We start from the raw sequence: 27,487 nt of genomic DNA, 5'->3' as shown, positions 1-27,487 counted from the left end.
TCTGCCTATAACATTGTAGTAGTAAGGAAACAGGCCTAATAATAAGGAAGCAATGAGTCTACTTATTATTTAATATCTTGGGCACCAGCTAAATATTTACAGTCAATATTAAAGTTGATATTCACAATAACCCTATGAAAAATAAAGGATATTACCATCTTCATTGCAAAGGTAAGAAAACTAAGGCTCAGATAGTTTACATGAGCTGTCCAATGCCTTTGAGGTAGTAAATGGAATAGCCTGGATTTTAAGCCAAGGCATTTTGACTTCAAAGTCTCTGTCTCTTCATTCCGCCATGCTGCTCTGCATCCACCGTGATATTCCTGATTGTGCTTCTCACTCATTAAGGTTTCCAGTAAAAGTTCCTCCAGGCACACCATTAGCTCATCCCTCTTAGGTGATATTTTACATCTAAGGTGAGGCACCACAGTTAGAAGCAGCCATTAAAGGTGAAGGTAAAGCACTTAATCTTACAAGACCTAACTGTTAAGTTGTACTCTGGACCATTTGGGAAAAATCCTTTAACAAAACCCCTCTTGTAAATTTCACTGTGGTTTAACAGTGAGAAAGATAATGTAATACTGTTGGTTTTTTTTTTTTTTTTTTTTTTTTTTTTTTTGCTTTGTTTTGTTTTTATCTTTTTGCTTCCTTGTCTGAAATCCCTTTGGGACTAGAGCAGTATTATTTTATGTTACCTTTTTTAGTCAAGGCAGTGCCAGAAAAGCATATCTACCTTGAATTTAGTGTTCAGAATGCAGTTATTGGACTGTATCTGGGGTATAATTTCAAGTGTTCAAATGATATCACCCAATTATGTAATAAATGTAAAACACTTTGGAAACAACAAATGGCCACATAAATGAAGGGTGTTATTATGTTGGTGGGTAAACATAGACTTTTACATAGTATTTGATGAGCATTCTTTTCAAAGAAAGCAAAAACAACCTAAATAATGTCACTCGATGATTCTATTAAATAGTAGCATAATTATCTTTCCTTTTAAATTTTCACTCTGAAAAAAAAATGCAACCATTTGGCTTAAAATCCCTGAGTCTGTGGGTATGTACAATAAAATTTCTTAATGTGCTACCTGCTTAATACACCAAAACCTGTGGTTTTCTAGGAATTGGGATGACTCTTCCAGTAAGCTCCACTGAGTAAAGATGAGACTTAAGATCAAAGAGCTGACACACTATTTTTCCAACTTGTTTGCATACATAGTTGAAATTAGCAGTGGGATAGTCATAAAAAGTGGATACCTTATTATGTGTATTGTGAATTTTTAAATGGCAATTGCAAAAAGTGAATGATGTAACAATCATTATAAAACCTTAAGGAGGTAGTTTTGTGTTCTACAAGTGTAGGTTTCATAGCTGCTTCCTTTGAAGTAAAAACCTCATCTCTTTGTAACTGGAATAGGTTCTGAAGAAACAAAGCTTCAAGAGGTTCAGATGGGCCATAAAAAATGTTGTAATCTCCTACAGGAGAGATGTGATTTATAAGGTAACGTATTTTTTATGACACATCGATGTTTGCAACAGACCAGGTCAGTTAAGTAAGAAGTTCAGATTTAAAAGGAAAGAGCAGCAACATAACTTTCCTTTACAGGTGTCATTTGGCTTAAAACAACCTTTGCTAACCCACTGACTGAATCATTTTGAATGTGTGTAAGTGGGGTTTATGTACCAAATGTGTACTTTTCCCATCTATGTGCAGGAGCTAGGACCTCCCCAACAAATTGGTTTTTAATGAAATAGGCATAAAATGATCTGTGCATGTCTGTGCTTGACAGTGGTCTTAAACCAGTCTTGGGATTCTTAGCAAATCTAGGTCTCTGCCATCAGATACTCACTTCAAAAAGAGGCAGCAGAGCATAATGGTTAAGGGGCTAGACAATCTGGGTTCAAAAGCCACTTCTGCAACCTGGGTGAGTCACTTGCTTAACATTCCTGCACCCCAGTTAACATATATTTGAAATGGGGATAATAAAGCCCCCCCCCAGAGGACTCTTTTGTGAATTAAGTAATATTATATACTTTATATGTTTAACTCTGTATTCAGTGCATGGTAATGAATTAGTTAAGGCTTGATATCATTTTCAGGCATCTATAAAGCATTTATTGAATAGCTACTATGCACCAAAGTATACAAGTAAAGTCTGTATGTGTATATCTTCAAGTAATGAAGCCAACCATATGCCACCTCTGCATTATCTGAAAATGTGTAATTAGAGTTTTTAAGCAGTTTTTAACCACTAGCCCATTAGCAAACAACAAACACTGTGACACGGTGCAGAGTTTGCTTACTTGGCCAAATGCAGATAATGCAGCTGCTCCCACAGCAGTCAGATGGGGGTGTGCTGATTGCAGGGCATACTGAACCCTGGGACCATCTTTAGAACGTGACATAATTTCAAAGTTTGAATTATTTGAATCACTTCTAAACAAGCCTTCAATAAGTTTGTTTAGTTATTTGAGAAAGTCCAGGCAATCCAGTAAATGTCCTCCATTTTTCCTGCTTGCATATAACCAATTAGAACCTAAAAAGAAAAGGGCTATAAAGTAACTAATTTCAAAATCCATAATGTCAACATCATGGCTTGGCTATCTGGATCAAAATACATGTCCTGCAACATAATAACCACATGCTATAAAATATAATTGATATAACAGTATAGGCCAATAGGGTGAGTCTTCATTCTGACCACAAACATTAACATTACAAAAGGGTTCTCTATGGCAATTACACAGTGAAATACCATTATGCATATCTTTCCATGTGCAGTTATAGCAGTGTCTAGATGACCCTGAACATCTGTAAGAAAATCAAAAAAGTTCAGTCAGCTCTCCAGATGTCCCCAAATAGCATCGTGTTTGGCTTATGGACAAAACAGCTGGAGTTTCATTTTTCACTTTATTTTCTTCCAGATGTTAGTCTCTTGAAGACACAACCTCTTTTTTTTTTTAAGTTAATTTATTTACTTTGAAAGAAAGAGAGACAGAGAGAGAGAGAGAGAGAGAGAACCCCAAGCAGATCCCACACTGCCAGAGCAGAGCCCGATGTGGGGCTCAGTTCCACAAACTGTGAGATCATGACCTGAGCCGAAATCAAGAGTCAGATGCTTAACTGACTGAGCCACCCAGTTGCTGCAACACAACCTGTTTTGGAATTCTTTTGTACCACTTAGTGTTGAGGTTCTAACTAAATCTGAAAAATGAAAAGGTTTACTATATATAAACACGTTTCTCCTCTGTTGAAAGAAGCTGTTAGTAAAAGATATGTTAGACCATACAAAGGGATTAGTGGTTGAGACAGAAGCAATGAACAATTTAACAGAAGAGATGGCATGGAAGTTATTGATTCAAGAAATAAAAACTTTGTCATGCTTGTGTGTATAGAAAATATGTGATCTGAGAGGCGCCTGGGTGGCTCAGTTGGTTGAACAACTGACTCTTGATTTCAGCTCAGGTCATGATCTCATGATCCTGGGATCAAGCCTGGAGCCCCGCCCTGAGCTTCACACTGGGCGTGGAGCCTGGTTGAGATTCTCTCTCTCCTTCTCCCTCTGCCCCTTTTCTGCTTATGCTCTCTCTTTCTCAAAATAACAAAAACAACAACAAACAAGAAAAAGAAAACAGAAAAGAGAATATGTGGTCTAATATTTGTAATTTTGGGATTTTTAAATATTGAGGCAATGTGCTATAGTGGAAAGACATCTGGAAGTCTTGGGCATGAGTTCATATTCTGTCTTTGACTTTCGACTTTGTGACCCTCAGTTTCTTCTCAGGTAACCAACCATCCCAGTTTGTCTGGGTCTCCCCTAGCTTTAGCACTAAAAGTCCTCTGCCAGGGAAACCCCTCAGGATGGCTGGTCATCCTACAGCTCACCAATAAAATGAGGGTAATAACTTATTCACAGAGCTGTAGTGCAGACTGGTGAATAAGTAAAGCATCTAGTACAGCCAAAGTACAGGGTCCCCAAATAGGAACTATTATTATCATTATAAATCTCATCCACATTTCCTATTCTGTTTCCTCTTAAAGTGTAGGCTCTCCTGTTTCCATTTTATTCAACACTATCAACACTTCACTTGTACTAGGATAGTCATTTTAACCCCATCTCATTCTCAAAAGCACTTAAATTTCTATGGTGAATTTTTCCTCATTGATTCAATGGTCATCAATTTTATGTCACTGTCACTGGAATGCAAGAGATAACTTTGTTCTTCCTCTGGGCAGACCTGATATCCTGCTGTAGTTCAGGTATACATTGTGGAAACTCCTGTGACCACAGCGAGACTGACACACAGTAGGTACTCAGTAGGTACTTGCTAAATGAAGGAATGATGCATGACAAACACAGGTTGAGCTATGGCAACCCAGTTGTGGCCTTTCTCTTCTCTACAATCTCATCTTTTCTGTCATGGATCTCATCTACTGTGGAAATATTGTTACTATCTTTCAGAAATCAAAGAGGTGTATTTCCTTTCCAGAATCTTCCATATACCTATTGATCTTTAACAAGTGACTAGTGTAGTCTGCTCCCACTCTCTGGCTCCCAGATTGTTCTCTGGTTCTCAAGTATCCAGTTGCTCTCCTGCTGTGTTGAAACAACCATTGGCTGTCTCTAGCCTCATCACTGGGTCCAGCTCCAAACTCAGAGAATATTCTTTTGAATCCTTCACATTCCTCTTTTCACTCCAGTTTATTGTACCCATATTGTAGCCATCAAGCCACTTATTCTTTTTTCTCTGTCTTCCAACTCAGGACCCACCTCCTCCAGGAAGCTTTTTTTTGATGGGTTTAACCCAGTATCCAGCCTTTCTGTGACCATATCAGAACAGCCATCCTCCCAGAGCTCTGGCTGCCAGAATCAGACAGAGCTGAATTTTGAATAATAACTCTGCCATTTACTGTTGCATGGCATTACACCTTTAAGCCTCAATTGCTTCTTTGATAAAATGAGGATAAGAATTGTACTTGTGATGAAACGAGAATAATAATTATGAAAATTAACTGAGGTAAGATATACAAAGCTTGGGATAGAGCAGACAATTCACTCTCATTCACCCTAATATTCCTATCACCTCTAAGATTGCTTACCTCCCTTTATTAAAATTCTGTGGAGGAGATTAATTGTGAGAATTCTCGAATATGTATCCCCAACTACTTTGTGATGTCCTTCGTAGGCTCCTAATATCCATCACAGGACTGATTCCAGAAGCTATAGAACCTGAGTATGTGAGGAAAGATATGTGTTTGGGATGTATAGAATACCAGAACATTTAGGTTCCCCAAGTGACCTTAAAAGTGAAAATATAAAACCTGAATAAAAAGAAAGTCCTCAGTGGGGACTCTTCAGAACCACAGGAGAGAAAAAGGAAAACTTATACTCCTGACCTCTCACCTTAGCATTTTTCTTCCTTCTGCTTTCAAGCAGTGAATAATCAACATGTCAGAGTTCATTTGGATCTAAATCCAATTAAGTCTGACCTTAGGGATAGTTACTCATAGCTCTCAGCAGGTGTGTGCTTGGAAGAAATCGTCATCTATGCCCTTTGTTCTGTCTTTAAATTACCCAAGTTTATGGTCCTGACCTATCAAGCCTAGCAACACTGCCCATTGAATATACAAGGAGAGCAGCTGCTAGTTTAAGTGTCTAGGCATCTGTGCTGGACAGGATTTTAAGAAATCACCTCTAATTATTCTGCATGAAACAAATCTGAGAGTTGAAAATTTTCTATAACATTCATATCATCCTGATGCTAGTTGTGAGACTCAATGTCTCTGCCCTTGGTTTCATCATCTGTGAAGTGATCTGTTAGATTGCTGCCAGAATTAGCATTAATGTTTGTAATTGAAGTGGCACAATACCTGCCACATAGTAGGTGCTCAATTAGTGGTATTCATGATGAAAATAATTGGTATTATTAAGGCATTACCAGGAATTTCAAATATTTCAAATTTCACACATTATTCACTGTGGGAGGAAACCATGTGTGTGTGCAAGTATACACGAATGTACATATATAAATTCTTACATTTATCTTCCATTAGTAATGTCCATGATTTCAGATTGGCTTCTGAAGTCGTGTTCTAAAATACCTTAATCAGATCTTCATAGTTTCTGCAGCATGGTTTTTCTTGGGTAAAAAAGGAGAAAGAGGCTGTAAAGGTGAGCACTCACAATGAATCTGATATTCTGCTAGGTGCTCTTCATATATTTTTCTCATCTATTTCTCATAAGTTCCCTGTAAATTATTATAATGTCCCTTATACAGAGGAAACAGATACAAATATAAATCAGAGCACAGATGCAAACCAGGTCTGACTAATTCTAAATTACTCTCTACTTTGGGGGGCACCAGAAGATTTGGCTTCAGGTCTCAACTTTGTCCCCTAAGTAATTGTGCTCTTGAACAAATTATCTCACCACTCTGGTCGGTAATTTTTTAATTCATAACACAAGGGGGTTGGATTAGACTTTTTAAAAGATCCTTTCCAGAACTACAAGTTTAAGATGAGATACTCTAAAAATAAATCTCAAGGCAAAATAAAATAAAGGGACCACGTTTCTGTTTTTAGTCAGTGTGTTAACAATACTTCTTCCCAATATCATAAAGAAAAGAAGGAAAGCAGAAGAACCTGTTGGTCCTTGCCTTAGGATACTTTTTTTCCAGACCACTTTTATTTGTACTCTGGTCTGACCTTTGAGATATCCTCAGGATACTGAGGCTATTCTCTTTTCCCTTATTTTTCTACCAGCCTTTTAAACGATAGTCAGCCCAATCCCATACAGTGGGACAGAACTTCGTTTATGGTGAGAGAGCTGAGTGGTGCCTCCCTCCTCTTTCCCGTGTTCTTTTGAGTCAAATGACAGGAAAGAACCCATTAAGAGTCCAGGAGAATGGGAAGGGAACTGAGGCTTTCTTTCCATGAGAGGATGACCAAATAACCACAGAGAGGATAATGGCTAGGTGTCGTTAATTCTCTGTTAATTTATTCTTTTTCTCCACCATTTCTTCCTTTCTTTAGTTAATTCTATTAATCCTTAAGAACCTGGACCTGGAAGGTTTTTTGTTTGTTTGTTTGTTTTAAACTCTGTCTCCAATGGCTCCACCCCTTATTCCTTTCACTATGCTATGGTCTCACATTTTTAGTAGAGCACATACATTGAATTGTGCTTATTTAGTTGTCCATGTGTCTGTTCTTTATTTAAATTTATACTACTGTAATTATATCAATACACAGTGATGCATACCATGGCTCCATCATTGTCCTCTACTGAGCAAACTATATTATCTACATCATTGTGATCCTTTGCAGAGACATTGTAGAAGGAAAGCATTCTCATGTTCAAGAGGAAAATTGTGCCCAGCTTTAATAAAGCCTGATATATCTGGCCTAGCCAAATAGATACATTAAAAGCCATTGCTTTGCCTTACAAAAGTATTAAGGAGAACTTTGTTTTAAGACCATATTACCCTATTGAACTTTAATATGAATGTATAAAGATTTGATTAATATACAACTGTTTACAGAACAGTCTCTCTCGCTAGACTCTTAGCTCCATGAGGACAAGGAATATATTTCTTTTCCACTCTACCCCAAATGCCTGACATGTAGTAAGTGCTTAATAAATATGATTGAAAGGAATGAGTAACGAGAGAAAGGATAAACAATTACAACCTGATTTTTAAATGAGGGACCAGAGTGTATTGCCAATCCTTGCTGCATATCAGAAATGACCTTAGAAATATTATTTTAAGCTAAAGAAACAAAGCGTATTAAAATATTTTAATTATCTTTTGAGGGGAGGTTGAATAAATTTGTTGTTGTATACATGAATAATCACTTCTTGTTGATGCCATAGGATGAGAGACAGTAGGCATGAGGAGATAAAGAGAGAAAAGTGCAGGTACCTGGATCATTTGCTTGTTTCTGTCTTTGTAGTAATAACATTACTCCTAGTATGTGCCCTTAGATTGAACAGTAACAGTTAGCTCTGAGAAGTTAGAATTTTGCTCAATAAAAATAATAATATTAACAGCAGTGAGTAGGAGATGATTGTGTGCTGTGCCACATCATCTTTATTGAAGGGAAAAAGCAGAAGCAGGTGACTGGCGATTTCCACAGATAAAACTGAATGGGGATGAGCCAGGCTTTGAATTGAAGCATCCCTCAGAAAAAGCGACTTGAGGATCTGAAATCCCTCCTTATCTTTCAAAACAGTTGCCATTAATATGCTGTTTATTCAGCCATTATCAATGTGGCTACCATCCCAGTTTATACCAGATACAACCAGGTCGATTACTGGCAGAAGACAATGAGCTGCTCAGGGTTAAGACAGAAAAATGACTGTCTTAGTTTCCCTACAGTTTGACCTCCTTTCACCCAGGAATCCCCCTGCCTTTATTTTGCAGGCTACATTCCAGCCCCACAGTAAACACAGGGTGTATTTTCTCTGTAAACAGTGTTACAAGTGGAGGGTTGAAATGTTTGCTTTGAAAATTCTTACTTAAGCAGTGAGACCAAAAAGGTTCACTCTCTGTCAATAGGTTTCTCATCTTATGTGATTTGGAAGGATCACTCCCCTCTCATTACACACTTTATAATACCTGGAAGCACATCAGGGGTATTTGGAGCAGTCTCAGAAAATGAATGACCAGAGCTTTGGCTTCTGGATTTGGTCCGGCCTCTCTCCATCTCTGTCTCTTTGAGTAAAGTTGAAGCAAAAAGTCTAATAAACTTTAATGCTGGGAGGTTGTCATGACAAATTAGAAGAAGTTAGCATCAACTCCAAGATGCATGATCCTATTCTAAATTACTGAAATTAAATAATATTCTCTCCCCTAAAAAAAAAGTTTAGACTATTTTAACAAGTCTATAACTCACAATTTGGGTAGGAAGGTGGACATTAATTATAAAGGGACATCCAAAACTAAAATAATAATCAGGACTGACTGTTACTGACCAGTGAGCTCCATGATAATAGACCAGTGACCCAATTATGTCTGTTTTCACTCATCCATGTACTCTTAGTGTTTTGCAGAGTGCCGAGCACATAGTGGGCTCTTAGTAGATATTTTAGTAAATGAATGAAAAGGAGGTATGAGTGAGCAAATGAATGAATGCAGAGCCAAGCCTACTAGACCTGATCACATTGTTTGTTCACTATTCATGGACCAGCCACACCCAGCACTTTTATTTATTGTAAAAATAAAACAGGAACATCCAAGACAACTTTGAAGGGCATTCTCCCTCCCTACCACTCACCCATCATGAGGATAATGGATCTTATTTATCTGAACCCATAATGAGTCCTGGAAGGGATAGCAATTCCTGTAGACACTTGGAGACACAGGCCTCTTTCTGGAATACAGAAAGATGCATTGTTTTAAGGAAGTTCTGAATGTAGGTACCTTAGGCCTCTGATTCCATCCTTGCCCAGGGTAAAGGAAATTGCTCTGCATCAAAACCAGACATGTTTATGTTACTTACCAGAGGAGCATAGTAAACACAGAAGTACAACTAACGGTGGCCTGGAGGAGATGTAGGATTGGCATCTACCTAGAGTCACCAAGGGCACAGCTATGGCCATTCTTTCTTGCATTGTGAACTCTACAAGGGATTATAAGGTGCAGAGAATTACATTAGTAGTAAATCAGATAATTTCTCTTTTCTTCTTAAACATTTACAACACTTCTTTAGTATTCTTCTTCCATCTTTGGATACAGTGGCCATTTTATTTCCTTCCATGTATTGTCTGTGCCTGAAATGAAGAACTACACAGAAAGACATAGAGTGGAAAAATTCCACTGCTGTCCCATCTCATAAAGTTATCCAGCTATTAGGGACCCTGAGACACAATGTTTCATAAACCTCCTTCAGATGATTTCCTGAAAACAAGTAATACCTTACAATATAAGCTAACTATTCTCCTCAAGTATGATTAGTATATACCACTTTCAGTGACCACAAAGCACTAAATTCCAGAATATCTGGTCAATCTCCAAAGCTAATCATAAAACTGTCAACTTCCTTTAAGATGAAGAGTATCAGGGGTGGCTGGGTGGCTCAGTCGGTGAAGGGTCTGACCACTGATTTTGGTTCAGGTCACGATCTCACAGTCCCTGAATTGGAGCCCCACCTCGCTCGCTGTGCCTGCTTGGGATCCTCTCTCTCACTCTCTCTTTGCCCCTCCCCTGCTCACACTCTCTCCCTCTCAAAAATAAATAAATAAACATTAAAAGTGAAACAACAACAACAAGATGAATAGTATCAATAGCCAAGGATTTAACCCTCTATCTACGGTACTTCAAGGTGGACCATGGGCAATATTTCATGGGGTTCTGTCCATAGACACCTTTATTTCCAACCAGCATCCTTCACAGGCTTCATGTTTAAGAAAGTGAGAATGGGATTATCTGAGAGGAGTTAGAAACACTTGTTTGCAGTGTTTAAATGTTAAAGGGCAAAGGACAGAAGAATGACCCCTGGAAACTTTATCTGTTGGCCTGTCTCCTCTGTGAGTATAAAATGTCACTGCGGGTTATCATTCTAGGCAAATGTTACTAGAAAAAAATGTCAAGTTTAATGGAGATCTGAAAGTTCCTTTGTATTTTTGTTCCTGATAAACTTCTATCATTTTATAAGTAGATGCAAATGCAAATTTTTATAATTTGACCTATTGTCAGAAAAAAGTCATAAAAAATACCAAAATAATAAAAGATAGCTTGCTCATTAAAATATGTTAATCTATCTAGATATTAATTTAAAAAGCTAATTTATTTTTGCTCTGAAATTCTTTACAACAAGAGAAATAAACTGCCACTATAAAAATCCCCACATGTCAATGTCTCATAAAATTTTCAAAACAGCTAAAAATGCGATGTTTACCTCCTCAGGTAGATTATGCAATGTTTTAATGAACCATTAATTCGACATAGAAGTTACCCTGGATTCTTTCTGTTTGACTTTTGGAAGAAGGTCCAGATTATCTGTCTACTACTTTGACTGATACAAATTATTTAAAATGGGAAACAGAATAGTAAAAGAAAAAGACAAGAAGGAAACATTTAAAATAAGGACAGATTTAGAACATAATTGACTCTGGTCATCTATGAGCAGAGATCTTGAACTTTGTAGCTTTTAAAGATGTATGTAAACATACTTGCATCTTTCATTCAAGTATTTAAAACTAGTCCTTATTTGCAAAGTGTACCAAGTTACTCAGGGAAGTTTTACTACAGTCCTTAAAGAACAACAAATATGCTGAGTTATTTTTGCAAGTAAATTTCTAAATGATTAGAGTGTATTAACTTAGAATTATAAACCAATGAATTCTTCCTGACTAGGTTTCTGCCAGAAGCAAATAATGAAACCTTTAACCAGGAAATGACAAACCTCCAAATTCTTCTGAGGATATTGCAGTAAAATGATTATCCTGTAATATTAGAGTGCATGAACATTACAAAGGAGGTTTAGAGGCATAAGGAGTTTTCAGGACTCATAACATTTTTTTCCCACAGAAAAGCAGGTTCTTGGTCTATCTCCAGAGGTTAAAGGGAAAGATAAACTGATGTTTAAAGTATGAGTTTTTAATCACCTAATTTGGTTTGATGACTATTCCCCAATATATACCTCAAGTGTATTGTTAATAAAACCAATCTCAGAATTTTTTCAGCTATGTCTTGTGAATTGTTTAAATAGCAACTCATACACACACACACACACACACACACACACACACTCATACTCACATTCACATAGGCTCTCTTGGGTTAGGTAAAGAACATTAGAGCATATGTGGCGGAAGCCACAAGATCAGGCCAGTTCAGTGTTTGGTTCTCTTATACATATGGTCACATACTGAAGAATTGAAAAAAGAGATGGACCAGTTAAGATGCTTTGAGCTCCAAGCAAGAGGAAATCCACCAAAAATGTTACTGAAACCATGAGGATACTTATTATCTCAAAAAAAATCCAGAGATAGGACTTTAGGATTGGCTAATTCCCTGGATCAGCATCATCAATAATCTGTGCTCTATGTGTCTCACACCACCTGTAAAAAGTGTGTATGTTTTTTCCTCCTTTCATGAGGACAGTGAGGCTCAGAGAGCTTAAGGCACATGTAAAATGTCATCTGTTTATGGCTGAGCCAGGAGTTCAGCCCACTCTGAGTCTTGAGCTTATTCTTCTGATCACAGTAAAAACACAATACATTACAGATGTTCAATATCATTAAGAGAGTGAGACAATACTTATTAGTAAACACAATAATATACATTAGCATCCATACAACTAGATTTGTTGATTTTACAACTACCAACTCCCTGTCTTTGCTACACACTTTAGAAAATATACTTCGAGATGTTCACCTTATGCTTGAAATATTCATCCCAAAAACCTTTAGTTTTTTTTTTTTTTCTCACCTTCATTTTTTTTTTTTTTCATTTCATAAAAGTGTCTACTTTCTGTGTGTCCATGTATGGTTGTATAGCTTGGGGACTGACCAACTGTCATCATGGCCCTAAATCTTCCACTTCCTCCCCATACCACCCTTGCTCCATCTGAAGGAATCCCCTCACCATCCATTAGAAGAATGTCCTCCATTTTTCTGTTTTGAAAGTTTCATTAGAACTACCAACTTAGGTCAGAACAAATATCTAGACATTGTATCCTAACATTTCCCAGGAGATAGGCTCTGAGTGGAAGTTTCAAGTGCATGATTTTATATAGTCTGTGCAATAGCTCTGTGAAATAAATATTATTATCTCTGTTTTTACAGATAAAGAAATGAGGACTCTGGGGAATTTTACAGCTCACCCCATTACACACAGCTATTAGCAAAGTTAGGGATTATGTTCGCTCATCTCCCATGCAATTTCCACTATAATAAATTAGGGGAGAGACAAGATTCATTAAGTGAGCAAGACAGCTGAGTGGTTGGACAATCCAGAGTACGTAAGGCATTGGGATCAAGGTGGAGAGAATGAGATGCTCAGAGGAGACCTAGAGTGGAGAAAAGGGGCGAGAGTGAGAAGGCCAATGACAGACATTTCCTACTCACTGTTTTTTCCAGACTTAGACTCTGCAGCTAGGCCACTTTCCTATTTATTCCAGTTTCATTTGGTGATACCCAAATTGGGAAATTGCAACAATAAGTATGTTCAACTGACATCACATATCGTGGACATCTACAAGGAAAACAAGAAATTCCTATTCCACATTGATTTGAAAAGAAATAAATAATATCTGGAGTTTGCAGTTGAAAGTCTTATATTTGGAAGGATGACCAACCACATGTAAGTCACAGGCAAGGCACTGAGCCACCCACTCGGGGATTTTATCCACCATTCAACTGGAAGGTAAAATGGGATTTTTATTAATGGGTTGGGATTGTTATTCATTTACACATGAGGACAATGCAGAAATGTCCAAAGGAAACAAATATTATATTATATTATTAAAATGTTGCCCTAAGCTATAAGTGATGTTCTAAAGGAACTGAAAATCTAGAGAAGATGTAGTTTTATTCCTCAAAGACTGGAAGCACATGAAAGCCAGTATGATGAAGAAACTAGTCATATGTTTTTATTACTAGAATGTGGGAGATGGTTCACAAATGTGTTTTACTATTTACATGAGGTAGCTGGTCAGCTCATAGGGAGCCCACCCACCACTGATTGCTACAGGAGAATATTTTGTTTCTCCCCTTCCTCTCATCCTCATTTCTTGTCACTCATACTTATTGGCAGGTTTGTAGACACTTATGCCAGAGATCAGCAAGACCTGGTCTCCTTATCCTTCCATTATTCAGAACAAGCCATTATGTAATGAAGAAACCCTGTTTTGTTACTATTTACAGATATTTATGTTCATAGTACAATTTTCTGGCCTTATTAAGATGAGATAGATGAAAGTGCTTGGGTGGCTCAGTCAGTTAAACATCTGACTTTGGCTCAAGACAGGTCTCACAGTTCATGGGTTTAACTCCTGCATCAAGCTGTCCGCTGTCAGCACAGAACCCACTTCAGATCCTCTGTACCCCTCTCTCTGCCCCTCCTCTGTTCATTCTCTACCTCTCTGTCTCCCTGTCTCTCTCAAAATAAATAAACTTTTAAAAAGATGAGATGGATGAAAATGAAGAGGAAAGAAAAATAGAGGGACATTAGACAATAGAATAGAATAGACAATAGAATGTCATTCATTCTTTCATCATTCATCATTCATTCATTCAAAAGTCAACACATATTTATAATTGCCTGTTATATAACTAGGTACCCCCTTAGGAACTAGGGCTATCCAATTAATCAAACCTGTTCAATTTACCCTCTGGGAACTTAGATTCTGGTGGGGAAAAAAAGAAATAATAAATAATAAAAGCAACCACATAGCATGACAGCTGGCATTAATTGCTCAAAAGAAAAGTAAAGCAGGGCAATAGGATTGAGAAGATGGCGTGTTGATATTTTATGCTAGGGATCAGGGAGTGTGGTCATGTATATAAAGATTCATTCATTCAATATTTATCGACTGCCTTTGAAGAGTTGGGTACTGTGCAAGATACAAGATGAATAAGACATGGTTCCTGCCCTCCAGGAGCCAACAGCTCAGTAGAGAATCTCGCCACCTGCTCCATTAGGCAGACAGATTAGAAGTCTCAGGGCATATTGCAGCAGGAACATTGTACACAGTGACCAATCTGAACAGATTGTAAGTATTCCAAAACTCACAGTGGTTTTCCATAAAATAATTCTCACTTCAAGTAAACATTTTCAGTTGGTGAGTAACTCTGTTTTCCACAGACAGCACTCATATTTGAGGGCTTCCTTAATGCATTGATGACTTGTTTTTCTGATTGGTTGCCAAGGTTTGTTTGGGTCCTTATTGAAATGTACTTACTTAACTCCTCCAAAGCAACTTGGCTGGTTTCTTGTTGCTATACTGGCAAATGCTGCCTCCTGTACTGAAAAATTTGTTATTTCTGAAAAATGTGGACTGTCCCTGGACGGTTTTCATGAAAATCAAAGATAAAAAAGAAATACAGATTTAAAAAAAAATAAGGGATGGAGAACAGAACTTTGTTTCCACAAGATTTACATAAATGTAGGTCACATCCTGGATGAACCTAGTTTTATCATGCTTTGTGCAGATACCTGGCTCAGAAATTCCTGATTCATCAAGAAGACAGAGGAAAGTATAATTATGGTCAAAACACTAGCTTTTATAAACAAACTGCTTTTCTTTTTTTGTGTGTTATTAACACAGCCTCCTTATCCGGAGTTTTACAAAGGTTGTAATAATATAACATTGTTAAAAAGAAATCTCAATCATGTGAGAGAACAACACTGAGCTGAAAAGTCTTTGTTTTCCTGAAGACAGAGCCTTTTTTGATAGGGGATGGGAGATCATATCACACACAGTTGTTCCAGAGGACAGGAGAAAGAGTCGCTGAGCTCTCTGCTAGCACAAATGATGCTAATCCACTCGCTCTGCAGGCTCCACGTTGGAACCTTCTTCCTCTTCCCAGACTCTCTGACACATTCCTCACCCTTTGCCACACTTAGAAGACCCAGGAGAGGAAATTATTTTGGGGAGGCTGAGACACAAGCACAGGTGGTACCACTTGTTATAAACTTTTCAGTTTTTGTTGGGGCTGTGAGCCAACTTTATAGTGGTTTGTTCTGTCAGGAAACGGAAGCAAGAGTTTTTGGCCCTGGCTGTTGATCGATTTGTGCTGTTGCTGATTTCCACAGGTTGCCATTTTGCAGAGGACATGTTGCTTCTCAGTAGCACCTCAGGGCCACGGTGCCAGCCTGAATTGCTGCCAAAAATCCTTATTTCTTTACTACTCCAAACAGTGCATTTGGGCAGTTCTTTCAATTCTGTATTGGAGAAATTTCACACCAAAATTTGAATTTTGTTGACATATTTCTTTTTTGGCCGCACCAAGGGAAAAAACAGTTTGTAGTAAATTTATTCTTTTTCCTACGCGTGGGAGTCCTTCCCATTGGTAAAGTGTTCACTCTTATCATGGCCTCATTTATAGCAGCTTCCAATGCTGTGATCCTGTCAGCTTTAGGGGTAAATGACAGACAGGAATTTTGCTATCAAAGTTAATTCCAAAGGCCATGAAAAGTCAATCATTAGATAAGATCAAGAACTTAGCTCTAAATATAAACTGTTTCTCAGCACTTGCAAAGAATACTACCAAAGTTTAACCCTGCCCTAAAATTCCCCATAGGAACTCTGCTCCTCACTAAATATCCTGTTTTCTAAGGATATCATTCACAGTGAAATTTACTCCATTGAATCTCCAATAACTGATTCCGTGGCTTATTTTCATATCTCACTCTTTTTTTTTTTTTTTTGGTGATAAGGTACCAACAGAAAACTTCCATTTTCAGCTCTATGAACTTTGATTCACAGAATATACTGGAATTAAGTAATTTCTCAGGGTGGCCTTCCAAACCAGGGATAGTGTCCAGTTATTGGTGGGTTTGGCTTAGGTTATGCTGTTTATTTGTTTGGGTTGTATGTTTTGAATATATGCCCAGGGCTTTTAAAAAGAGTGATGGGAACATTCATATAAGTGGAATTAAAAGCAAGAGAACAGACATTGCCAATACTTTAATTATGAACCTAGCAACATGTGTACTTATTTGGGAGTTTAAACAGTGTAAGACAAAATAGAAGGAAATGAGTGGGGACCTAGTGGTTTTGAATGGGATGGCTGCCTTTTCTTCTTAGCATGCAGACAATAAAAAGCATAAAGCTCTTCTACCCTTTCAGATGCCCAAGGATATGGCAAACTGCCTTGTGTCCATTTTTCCCAATATCCTTTGCACTTTGGGCATTATCAGAACAGAGGATAAAACTACAGTAGTCATCTATATTGGAGTATATCTGAGTTGGAGTGTATGGTCTGTGTATATCTCTGCCCCCTCCTGCCCATAGTGTTTTGTTCAAGGCCAAAAGGACCAGCACATCATGGGCTGCTGAATTCCAGAAGGAAAGGGAAAGATTGTGGTGTGTGTGTGTGTGTGTGTGTGTGTGTGTGTGTTTTCATGCTGGCATCTTACGACCCTCATGGTTTTCTATTGCCCAAGAGAAAAAAACCAAACTCTTTGGAATCTTTCTTCTTTTGACAAATCTCCCAGAAACTGTAACCATAATAGCTGGAGGGTTGTTAAACAAGGGAGTATAACTAAGGTTGGGGTGGTGAACCAAAGGAATTTGGAAAGTTTGAGAATTGGGAAGATTGGGGTGGTTGACACACACTTCCTTTTCCTTTAATTTTTGAGGATTTTTCCCTCTCACATCTTCCTTTCCAATCAAGTGTATTTCATTCCAGACATAAAATCAAAATCCTCTTCTCCCCAGTCTCTGTGTGGATTAGGAGTAATTATAAGGTAAAACTAACATTGTCTCCTCTCTTGAAATGCATACTTTTCTTCTAAAGGTTTATTGAGGGGTCTATTTGGCTTTTTCCCAGAGTTTTATATGAGATGGTATTTCCAAGGTAATATTACACTGATCCAATATAATGTACGGTGGGGGGCAGGGTAGCTAACTGAGAACATTTTACTTTTAAGTTAAAGAAAAAAAACTGATAGCAAAAGACACACACCAACACTAGTAGCTCATGGCAATTCTCTTCCTGAGTATAACAGCTAGAACTAGTTGGTTCCCAAATACAAGGCTGAAGCCGACTGAAATGTCCCAGCAGGCTGCTGGGTTTGCACTACAATGTCCAGCAAATTTCATGTAATTACAGCTGCCTGCTGAAGGAGGCCTGCGGTCTCCATAGGCTGTTAAGACCTTAGTTATGGCCAGAAGGGGAGTAGGTAGGATTCAAGTCCTGCCACCAATGCCAGAAGCTAGGAGTGCCTTCATAGTGAGGGCAACTGTTAGAATGAGCCAGCTGTGCAAAGCAGAATCAAAAAGCTTGTAGATTTAGGTAAAATAGTGCCACCTGTGATTTTTTCCCCTTTTGAAAAGTATGGAAGAAAAAAGGCAAATCCTAGAAAAAGGGAACTAGCCTCTTCAGAAGTGCCAGAAACTGCTCAGCTGTACTGGGTTATTTTCCTAGGAACAATGCAAATCAATGAATTTGAACTGAGTTATCACTGGAGCTTTCAGAAGTACCTGAAAAGCTTTGCCAAAAATTCTGACTCCCCATAACTGGCCCAGAGGTCAATTCACAGGTCTGGGTCATGTGTAAACTGGGTGTTTACCATCCAAAGAATTATTGGGAGCCTTAAAAGAGGTGTTTCAACGTTCTCTGTGAACTGCAAAGTGCTGCTCACGTGGTCATATTGAATAACATGGCATGGAGAGCATTCCTTGCATCAGGTATGGGGTGCTAGCAACTCTTAGAGAAATAAAAGAAGGCTGCTCTAAGTTGTGTAGTTTACATAGCTGATAGTTTTTCTATTATTAGAGTTCACCAAGAAAAACTTCCCTCTCAAGAAAATGAATTCCTTAAGCAAAAATGTGTGAGCAACATCTTTCTCTCTCAAAGTGGTAGTTTTCTGTTATTTCTGATTTAACTCTGAAAATAACACACAAACATCAAGACTCAATCCCAAATGTTTTCCAAGACAAGTTTCAATCTTTCTGCTCCTTTCTTTCTTTATTTTAATCACAGATTTATTGGGGGTGGTGTGGCTGGAATTTCAGTCAGTTGATGGCATTTCTTCCCCTTTGAATGGAACTGCAGGGGATGAAAATCATTAGGGGATGTTTGTATTGTATTTGGATGAAAGGGTTTTCCTTAATATGTGTGCCCTGCTTGCAGCCTACATTCTTCAAATCAGTTAATAGTGCAGAGTTGACATGCCTCACACACAGTGGAGGCCTGAATGAGTGACCAATGGGGTGAATGGGCACACATGAAAGCCAAGTAGAAGGAAACGCTAAAAACACGGCCCTCGTGTATGAAATTTGGGCTGCGTTTCATTTGTAGTGACTACCTAAAAATGGAATCCAGTCAAAAGGTCATTTCTTTTTCACTTATAAAATAAAAGTGCTTTCACAAAGAATCCCTAAGCTGGAAAATATTTTAGAAATAATCTAGTCTAGTGATTTTCAAATCATACTTCCTAGAGCTGTAAAGCAAGGTTACTCCACCTTGGCTAAACATTTGAATCACTTAGGAAGCTTTTCAAAAAAATATGCTAGAGCCTCATTCCCAAAGAATCCAATTCAGCTCATATGCATTGTCCCAGGGCATATGTTTTAAAAGTTTTCCAGATGATTCTAATGTACAGCCAAGGTTGTGAACCTCCATTCTAGGGGTTTGGCAGTCGAAACATTTGGAAATGTGATCTGATAAGTGCAAGTATATGCCCTGAGGACAATATAATAGAATGTATTAAATGGGGAAACTTGGGATGTGCTTGTGCCCTACAGAGTTCCCATGAATTTTAAAGAAAACATTAGACTTTGGAAAATTCAATTAAACAGCATTCTATCATGTATTCCTTGTACAGGACATTCTGCAGATGTACAAGGTATGCACAGAGATTAAGACCCAGTCTTTCTCTTATATTTTATAGTCTCGCAATCTGGGATTTGGCCTGTGGCAGAGGCATAGGGAAAGAATGAGAAAAACAAGTATAGATATAACTTTAACAAAAGGCAAGTGTGTTATGGATGGCACAACAAGGATCGAATCGCAGACAAAACATTCCAGCTTTCAGCATCTGGTCTAGTTTCTCATCTCTTCTTCACCCAGTATAGAACTGACCAGACTGAGCAGTTATGACATCCAAACCCTTAGAACACAGCCTGTTCTGGGGCAGCACAGCTATGAGATGGAAAAGCAAAGCAGGTGCCTTGTTCCTTCTGACTTCCACTTGGTACAAGGTAGGATGTTTCCTAGAGCCTGAGACTCACTAGGTAGGAGGTCCCTTTGATAGAAGGGAAAAAGTAAAAAGGATGGGTGCCAAGTGTCCTTTTCAGGACTGTTTCTAGGTGTCTGGCCGACCACTGGTTTCTTTGCCAAGGGGAAGGCAGAGAAAAACAACTGTTTGACCTCATTTGCTTTTGTGCTTCTCAAAGTCAAAGATTGTTAATAGCCCATGTTATCATCCATTGATTCACTTAGCAGATATCTTTTGAGATCTCCTTAGGGTCCAGGTTCTGTGCTTATTGATGGCCATACAATGAGTGTGGACATGCTCAGGACTTAATAGGTCACAAATATATGCAATAAAAATATAAGCAGATACCAAATAAGAAAATGAAAGAATGGGAGAACAGAGGCAGGACAAATTCATTGTGTTTAGCGGACTGCAATAAAGTTTGTAAAGAAAGTGGTATTTCACATAAAAAGGGCAATTGACAACCAATTTATTTCCTCTTTCTCCCTATCTCCACCCTTCCCTTACTTTACTTCCTCAAATATTTATGAAGTACCTACAGTGCTTAAAGCACTATGATGAGAGTTTTGGGCTTCTAATCAGACATCAATGTGTTCTCAAAGGGTGGAGAGGAAATGTTTCCTAAATATGAACACCCACTAGAAATCGTTAAGTGCCGTAATTAAAGTGTAAGTAAAGATGAATAAGACAAAGATAGGGAAAAGTTTAAAAAGTGACTGAAAAAGTTGTAGTCGTGATGTTTTTGTTTTTGCTAACTTCACTGCTTTGAAAACTGCTCCTGAATATGTGCAAAAGCATCCACAGCTACACTTGGGGACATTGCAGTATCTGGGAAGCAGGTTGAGGGCTAGTAACAGACCCCTGTCAAGGATACCGGGACCATTTTTTTTGTACTGGTCATTTATAATCCCCAGCCTGTGAAGAGATATACTTACTATTATGCGGAAATCAACTTGTGCTATGTCACTTCTGAGTTTCTGAAAATCATTTTCTGAAACTCTATTTGAAAGACCCTTTAGAAATAAAGTCACAACTTTTTATGGCGTTCTTGCTAAAAATGTGAAAACTGAACTTGATTGGTAGACTCAGAAGTCTTAGAAGCTTTGAAAAACTGCTGTGCTTCAGGTTTCACCCTTGCTTTCTTTTTCTTTCCCGCACCCCCCCTCATCCTAACCATTGAATCTTGAAGCACATTCTTTCATTAAGGAGATTCAACACCCTCTACAGTAGTTGATTGTGAGTCATTAACATCCTGTGGCAAGTCCTAGTCTTGAAAGATAAGAGTCAACCTCATGTGATAAAATTTTAAACAAATGCTGCTTTACTTTTTTTATCATTCTCTCTCTCTCTCTTTTTCCTATCATTCTTTTAAACAATACGAACTTTGGCTGGCCACAGAACCAATAATAATAACATTGTAGTTTAAAATTTAACTTTATTTCCAGGGTATAGCCCATGCCATTGACATTCTGTAGATAGTGAAACTAAGCTTTTCCTCATTCAAAGACTCTTGCTATCCCTCCCAAGAAATATATGTGATTCATTTCTACCATGTGCCCCATTCTTTTGCTATTCAGCAAAATGGAGCCTGCTTCACCAGTTTTTGGTCTCTGTAGATTTCCCCTTTATTGAGTGATTAATTACTGGCTTTCTGGTGACTTCTTAATCTTTTTCTGTATTTTAAAATATTCCTTCATTTCGAAATCCTCTAGTGTAAGATACAAACTCTAAATGGAACATAAGTAACCGCAATTACTTTCCTCTTTGTTCAGCTTTGCCTTTACTACCAAAGACATCATTTGGAAAATGTATTAAAAATCACAAAAGTTTAAAACTTAAAAATAAACACTAAGCAGTTAGTTTTGTCAATGAAAACATTAGCATTTAAAGGTTAAAGTGACAAAAAATGTGCTTATTCCTTGCATTACTAATAGTGTCCATTTATGTTAGCAATAGTTGTATTTTTAAAAGATGCTGCAAATATATAAAGATTGGTGGCCTCTGAATATTTAAACACAATATACTTAAGACAACAAAACCAAAACACACTTTTATTGTTAGGGAATATTGAAACCCACTGCTTAATGTATGAGTTAATGGAACTTCTTGACAAATCACCTGTTAAATTTTAGCTGACAGCTTGTCATATATTAATTATAAATAATTGTAATATACGGCTATCGTAATGCATGCAACAAAAAAGAAAGAAAGAGAGACAGAAAGGTAATTAGAGTATATCCTTTGTTTTCCCCCTTCATTTCTTGCTCACAGGAAAAAAATGACCCATGTTTCACTTGGGTTGGGATAGTGCCAATGGTTAATGGAATGCCCCACTCTACTAAAGAATTTAATGGGAATATCCATTTGTCACAGTCACATGCTGTAATCTCCAGTAGCAGAGCCAATGGAAAATAGCATCGTACCATAACGTCCTCTACACACTGCAGGTGAGGGGGAAATGCAGCAGCTGAACTGAACAGAGTCAGGGTGCAGGGCCTGGCTTTTCTAGGCCTGTCTTTAGAGGAAGATGTGGATTGCTTTTCTTTAAGAGAACAGTGCTGTGCTGCCTGACAGCAACAAGAAATGCTGCCCTGGAGAAAAAAGTAGTGCATTTCTTTCACGTGGAGAAAAATGTGAATGTTTGCATAGCAAGGCTCAGAATCTCTAACCAGCTTTTTGTCTCCTGGAAGCCCCCTTGTTTGTAAAGAGACTTTGATTGGTGGGATCAGAAAGACCAGGATTAGACTCTCATTTCATTTGCCTCCTAGTTCTGTGCAGGAGCTTCCCAATCTGAAGGAGGGCAATAACAGCACCTAAATGTGCAATGTTACTGGTAGAATGCATAGGATTATATGAATAAAAAGTAGCATGGCACCTAAGTTACAACTGCCTTCCTTTCTTTTTTACAACTTAGGTGGAATTATGGTATAGTTTGATTACTAAAGATCCTGTGTTCCCAAAGAAATCAAAATATTGTTTTGTGACTATATTTAATATCTGTTTTACCTTTCTCAATTGCCAGTTCTGTGTTTGGACTAAGAAGTAAGCTCCTGAAAAATGCTGTATGAATTAAACTGGGAAAACTCTCTCAAATGAACATTTTAACACTTGTAGAGATTAATGGTCATTTGAAGATTAAAACCATAAATTATTATCCCATTTGTGCATTTAGCAGCAAGTTGGTGAATTATATTAAACATGACTAGCACCTATACGACGAGGTCTCAGATATTCATTTCAGTACCTTATGAAACTCTTCACCATCTTCAGAACATGTCCCTTGAACCTATGTCATGTTTCTCCATTACAAATTAAATTAAAAAAAAACTGGCCCTCACAAAGAAAATATCATCGACAACAAGTATTTGATTCCTTGGTTAATAATGTGTAATTGAAAAAGAAGTAAAAACACAAAATTGAAAGTCAAACAGATATAGGTTTAAAATTCTAGCTTGGCCACAAGCCAGCTATGTCAGCATAGCCAGATTAGTCTCTGGATTCCTGTTTCCTCACTTGTGCAATGGGGCTAATTATACTTAACTAGCAAGGCACTTGTTAAGATTGGAGGCAAGGCAGTGGCTTCGAAACTTTTAATAACTAGTCACATGATCAAAACATAAGTTTTACAGAACAATATTTAGTATATGTAGCACACTCTTCTTTCTTTTCTTTCCTTCTTTCATTTCTTTTTGCTTAAAAAGTTGTTTATGACCTACTGGATTTGTGACCCATGACAGGTCATAATGTGCCTTTTGTAAACAGTGGGATAGCATGATGTTTAGTACATAATACAAGAGTAACAAATGATTACTATCATTGCTGTTATGATTATTTTTAGTCTTTTTTTAGGATGTTTCGTTATAGATGAGAATAAAATCTTTCAAGTACTTCTAGGAACTAACTCCTTTGGACGGGGTCCAAAATAGACTCATACTCATTGTATGCTGAATTATGCACTAGAGGGGGTTGTGCTATAGCAAAGTTCCTATATGCTATTCATAACAGAATGTTAGAGTGGAAAGGAACTAAGAAAATGTCTAGTCCTATTTCTTCACTTCTCTTCATGTAAGTATTTATAGTTTTAAAACAATCTATATTTATTGCTCATAGATAAGTGGGAAAACAGTTTGACCTAGAACTAGGGGTAATTAGGAAGAGCTGGGGGCAGGGGAACACTGGGTCATGATATCTGCATTTTGGGGCTGCTTCTGTCACCAAATAGTTGGATCACCTTAAACTCTCAGGGACTCAGTTTCCTTACCTATAAAATTAGGTGATTTCAACAGATAATTAGCCCACTTCTGATGTTCTTTGATTTCAAATCTCCAAATAGCAAACATTCCCAGAGGTTATAGGAGATGCCACAGAGTGCTGTTTTGTTACAAATCTGTTGTGAATGTGTTAATATTTGTATATGAGGCAGCTGTCTTACCCCACCTCTGTAGGATGTGCAGAGAAAGTCTGGCTTCTTTGTTTCTTCCATCTCCTCTTCCTCAGCATTGTTGCCCTGAATAATGCTGGATCTTGTACTAAAATAGCTCGGACTTGCTAGTCACCTTATCCCACTGCCACTTCTTTTTCCAAGACATTTGGTTATAGTAGGACATGAGCATCTAGGACCTCATTGTGTCAGGAAAGTATGGTCCTCCGGCTAATCTCACTTACTTATGTTGTTCTCTGTCTGCATTGTCTCTTCTTTCTGGATCCCTTTGCTACCTGCTGATTGCTCACCTTAGTCATGATCATCTCTAGGTTCTCTAGGTCGTCTAACTTGCTATCAGCAGGTTACGTTGTTACTTCCTCGACTACACTCTTAGACAGCAGTCAGCCTTCCCAACTGGGATCTTTTAAAATAAGGTCAGACCTGGTCAGATATCTCTCTCTTTTTTAAATTTATTTATTAATTTTGAGAGAGAGAGAGAGAGAGAGAGAGAGAGAGAGAGAGAGAGGCATCAAGAGAGGGAGAGAGAAAATCCCAAGCAGGCTCCTCACTGTCAGCACAGAACCCCACGCTGCTCCATCCCACAAACTGTGAGATCGTGACCTGAGCTGAAATCAAGAGCGGGATGCTGAAACAACCTGGTCAACTCTTCTTAAATGTGGCAGAGGGATGTGTATCTCTCCACCAAAGGCAACAGCAAAGGATTGTTAGGGCTTTAAGAACTTTTCTGTTTGTCCTTCTGACATCCAACTTTGAAAGATGAAAATGGGACTCGCGGTTTATGGAGGAGAATGTGGCAAGGAGAAAGCCGAATCAGTTTACAGTTTACACCTTGAGTGAGAATCACCTGCTCAGATTTCTGAATCCATCCTTAAGGCACAGGGGCAGTTGTCCATCACACCTGCTCAGCCTCTCAGTTCCTTATGTCATCAAAAAGACTGAAGGGTACACCTTGCTCCAGAAGCTTGCACAGGTATGACTTTCTTCTAAAGTTTTACTGTAAGGCTGACCACACACACACACACACACACACACACACACACAAGTACAACGAAGAGTCAGGCCACAACGATCCCACCTGCCCTGTCCCCTCACATGCTGGAAAACTGAACTTAATTTAGCAAGGCTCCTGCAAAAATATGTGACTTCTTTTTGGAGCACAAAAGAGGCTGAGGATTACTGACCAATGCTTCAGTGTCTTTCAGGAGTACAGCATGCAGCTGGAGGCAACAGTCAGGATGCTGGATCATCTTACCTTTGCCCTTTCAAAAACAGCCTTGAACCTGCAGGCATAAGTATTTTGTGTATGTGCTGGCCTGAACGCAGAATGGGCAAGGGAGGGGTTGGAGGCCCTGACTTTATTTAACCTTTCTGACCAAGTTTCTAATAAAATTTTGGTAGGCCAATTGCCAAAGGTGGCTCCCAGCTACTGACTTTGTCCACATGCTGGAGATCCTGTGAGGAGTGACGAAGGTTAAAATGTGCCTGTTAGCTAACAATCCACCCAGTGTGTTCTGTGGATGAAGGGTTCACAGATGAAGCTTGTGTAGCGGAACAACTGACTGCATGTCTAGGGAGAGGGTTTTATGGGTTCTTCAGACAAGCTGGGAGCAGTGAATTTCCAACATCCTAAAAGGGGGTAGCATGGAAGCAAAACAAAGGTTATCACAGTAAGATTGATTCCATACTTCCTTTCCTCTCTGACTCTAAAGTAGATCCTACAAGCATCCCTGAATAACACTGTCAAGGTGAACTGGGGCGGACACAAACTGTCTCATCAAGGAGCGCTCCTTGTATTATTATAACTGCTTTGAATGGGGGCGCGATCAGCATTTTTTTTCCCTCCAGTGCACCAGGACACAGAGCAGGAAGGACCCGGGTGTGCATCTCTTAGGAGAAGAGTGAATTTGTTAGAGGGGGTCTTTTCTGGCCTGGTGGATGGATGCTGGAGAGTGACGTCACCCCACCCCCTCCTGTGTGTGTGTGTGTGTGTGTGTGTGTGTGTGTGGTGCGTCTCCTTCGCCCAGCTCTTCTGCTTGCCCCTCCTTCGTCCAGCTCCCCGGCCCTTTCAGTGGGTCAGTGGTCCAGATTCAGGGATTCGCCAGCGGGCGCAGCGGGCCTGTCTCTCCCTGCGCCTGGGCGCACCCACACTCACACTTCTCGCACTGGCAACGCGCACACACACTCTCCCAGCGCCGGGGCACCGCGATTCTGTGGGATCCCCAGCACGTTACGAGGATTTTAGAAATCACTCAGACAAGGAAACAAAGAAAGAAGCTTTTCCAATCACTTTCCTGAGCTTTTTGATTTAATTTCCCCACCAAATCACCTCGCCTACAACCGTAACCACCAGGTTCAGGCCAGGTCCAAGGACTGGGCTGGACTGGCCATCCCACCTCCTGGCTCCCGACTCCACTCGGGCCGGTCTCCAGACGTCGCCTTACCCCCTCTCCCCCGCTTCCCCTCTTTCCCGCCGGCCTCAGTTTCTGGTTACCTCTCGCGTGCGCTTCACTTTTGGGGGGAAGAAGAGAAGAAGGGGAGGGAGGCGCTGAGGGGGGCAGCCGAGTTGCTATTTGTGGCCAAAGAATCCTCTTTAAAAGAAGCAGCAGCAGGAAGGAGGAAACGAGAGAAGCGGAGGGAGAGGAGACCCGGCCCCGGACCCCCCAGTCGCGAGCAGCGGAGCATCGAAGAGCGGGAGGAGGAGGAAGAGCAGGAGGAGGAGGGAGAGCAGACACAGCGGCGGCGGCAGCAGCCGGCGAAGCGAGCGCAGGGCGAGCAGGAGGAGCGGGAGGAGGAGAAACCGCCGCGGAAGCCTTCGGCTCACAAGGGCCAGGAGGACGGCCCGGGAGGAGGAGGAGGAGGCGGAGGCGGAGGAGGAGGAGGAGGAGGAGGAGGAGGAGGAGGAGGAGGAGGAGGAGGAGAAGGGGGTAGGGGTGGAGGGAGGGCGGGGGGACGCGCTCCTTTGGATGCTGGATTTCGGGTTTTTGGACTCACTCGCTGACTCTCCTCCACTTCCTCGCTCTGGACTGGGCTGGCCGTACGAGGGCCGGGCGGCGGCAGCGACTGAGGGGACTCCCGCGGCGGCGGCCGCAGCTCCGCGGGATTAAATTGGCCGCCCAGAGGCGGCGGCTCGGGCAGGCGCGGGCTGCGCGGC

The 27,487-nt window shown here is 39.5% G+C and overlaps 1 long non-coding RNA gene across 1 annotated transcript; it reads right to left on the bottom strand.

Moving 5' to 3' along the window:
* Nucleotides 1-5,182: 5,182 nt before the first annotated feature.
* On the bottom strand, nucleotides 5,183-27,397 carry LOC115499489. Its single transcript, XR_003964172.1, has 4 exons — nucleotides 27,328-27,397; nucleotides 9,502-9,621; nucleotides 6,042-6,143; nucleotides 5,183-5,233 (listed from the first exon to the last, which is right to left on the bottom strand). It is a non-coding gene; the product is annotated as an uncharacterized LOC115499489 (long non-coding RNA).
* Nucleotides 27,398-27,487: the final 90 nt, after the last annotated feature.

The sequence above is a fragment of the Lynx canadensis genome, chromosome D4 (genome assembly GCF_007474595.2).
Source record: "Lynx canadensis isolate LIC74 chromosome D4, mLynCan4.pri.v2, whole genome shotgun sequence".
Taxonomy (NCBI): domain Eukaryota; kingdom Metazoa; phylum Chordata; class Mammalia; order Carnivora; family Felidae; genus Lynx; species Lynx canadensis.
This window is presented reverse-complemented; position numbering and strand designations above follow the sequence as displayed.